The sequence below is a fragment of the Saccostrea cucullata genome, unplaced genomic scaffold (genome assembly GCF_032062105.1).
Source record: "Saccostrea cucullata isolate Sc308-1 unplaced genomic scaffold, CSIRO_AGI_Scuc_v1 ctg11473, whole genome shotgun sequence".
Lineage (NCBI taxonomy): Eukaryota > Metazoa > Mollusca > Bivalvia > Ostreida > Ostreidae > Saccostrea > Saccostrea cuccullata.
The window spans coordinates 51,037-53,095 of NW_026938689.1; the positions used below are offsets into that span (position 1 = coordinate 51,037).

Genomic DNA, 2,059 nt, shown 5'->3' on the forward strand with positions numbered 1-2,059 from the left:
TTTAAATTATGGACCCAAATATTGGTGTAGGTCTGTAATAGGGATACAAAATTTATCTTTGAAATATAGATGGAAAATCTTCTCCAGATCGACAAAGTATTATAGGCTGAATCTTGTGTGTAAGATTCTTCAAGAAATGTTGGACCAAAAAGGCTGACCCTTCAGTATATAAAATCAATTGTCGGTTCAAGGTCTTCGAGTTTAGTGACTACAACAAGAGGATTTACTTGGTGAACGTTGTTATAAACTTTTTTACTCAATAACAATGAATCATACGAAAGTGAAAACATCTTGTATTGTAGTTTTTTTGGTTCAAATTACACCCATTGAAAAGGATAATTACACAAATATCAGTTCAAAAATTTTGCAGAAAAACATGAGAATAGAGGAATTTTTATATAGAATAGTTGTGCTAAAGTAAGTCAGGTGAGCGATGTGGCCCATTGTTTGATTCTTTTAATGAAAATCTCATCATTTTAGGGACTTGGAATTAAGGAACTCATTTTAACCATGCTCGCTGATTCCTTTCATCGACTTCGTTCAGCATGTTTTGCAATTTTACTTATGTACTCTGCTCTACATGAAGTAACGATAAATGTACCTGCTTTTCAAAACGCAAACACTGCCAAAGCTTTCACAAAAGCAAACAGAGAATTTATGTTGAGTCTGTTGAAGCAATTACCATCGGAATCCAACGTCTTCTTCTCGCCTTTCAGCATTTCTTCGGCCCTTGCAATGGTTAATCTAGGTGCAGGAGCAGAAACACTAAAGGAAATGAATCAAGTTCTTCATTTTGGCAGACTAGGAAAAAAGTTTACTCAGCATTCGGCACCTATTTAGGGTTTCTTTCCGCGGCTGTTAAAAACAATACACTGGAAACAGCAAATAGAATCTATCAAAGCACGAGGTTTGTAGCAGAAGAACCATTTCTTCATAGTAGTGCAAGATATTTCAATGCAACAGTAGAGTCTTTGGATTTTTCCAAATCTCAAATGTCTCGTAGGAAAATAAATTTCTGGGTTAGTCAGCAAACGAAGAACAAAATCAGAAATCTCATCCCGGCAGGAGTATTGAACAGTCGAACATTAATGGTTCTTGTAAATGCTATTTACTTTAAGGGAATCTGGGACAGTCAATTTAAAGCAGAGCTCACGACAGAAATGGAATTTCGAAATGGCAAAACAAAATTTATAACGGATATGATGTACCAGAAGGAATATTTTAAAATTTGTCATGTTTCAGCCTTAAAGTTTGACGTCCTTGAACTTCCCTATGAAGGCTAAACAACGAGTATGGTCATTCTCCTCCCAACTAAAGTAAATAGTTTAGAGACTGTTGAAAAGAGTTTGACCGAGACTGTAATAAGAAATTCACTAAACTGCCTAAGAGAAAAAGAAGTGAGGGTTTATCTGCCAAAATTCAAACTGGAGTCTGCCTTTCAGCTGAAGTCGCATTTGTCATCAATGGGTATGCCCTTCAGCATTTGACCCAAACAGAGCGAATTTTTCAGGCATATACAAATATCAGAATGCATACATTAGTGAGGTTTTCCATAAAGCCTTTGTAGAGGTCAATGAAGAAGGCACTGAAGCTGCAGCGGCCACGGGAATCTTTTTCACAATGACATCCTTTAGAATGACTCCAGAGTTTCGAGCCGATCACCCGTTCCTGTTTTTTATTCGTGATAATGTAAACGACATAATATTATTTGCTGGAAGATTTAATAATCCAGTCAGTGTTTAAGGAAAAGCGATTCAAATGGTGTCTATGATTTGTACAAAATATCTGTAGAGTTCAGATGCTTGTTCGTACTACTTTTTTGCATTTTAAATAAAATTATCATAGGCTGACTCAATGTTCGTAATTTGCTTTTCCCGGGATGAATGAGAAGACGCTGGAAAAATATTTTGGCCGCCTAACTTTATAATATTTCATTCCTTATTACATGTACATGTACCCACATTACCCATGCAGTGTATTAATTTATTCCGTTGCTTTGCCAACGGAAGTGCCATTGTGTTGTCATACCTTTGCATAAGTCATCAGATTCCCGGTCAAG

General features: G+C 36.2%; 1 pseudogene; it reads left to right on the forward strand.

Annotated features, from left to right (window-relative positions):
- Positions 1 to 486: 486 nt before the first annotated feature.
- Positions 487 to 1,848, forward strand: LOC134250934 (serpin B6-like; annotated as a pseudogene).
- Positions 1,849 to 2,059: the final 211 nt, after the last annotated feature.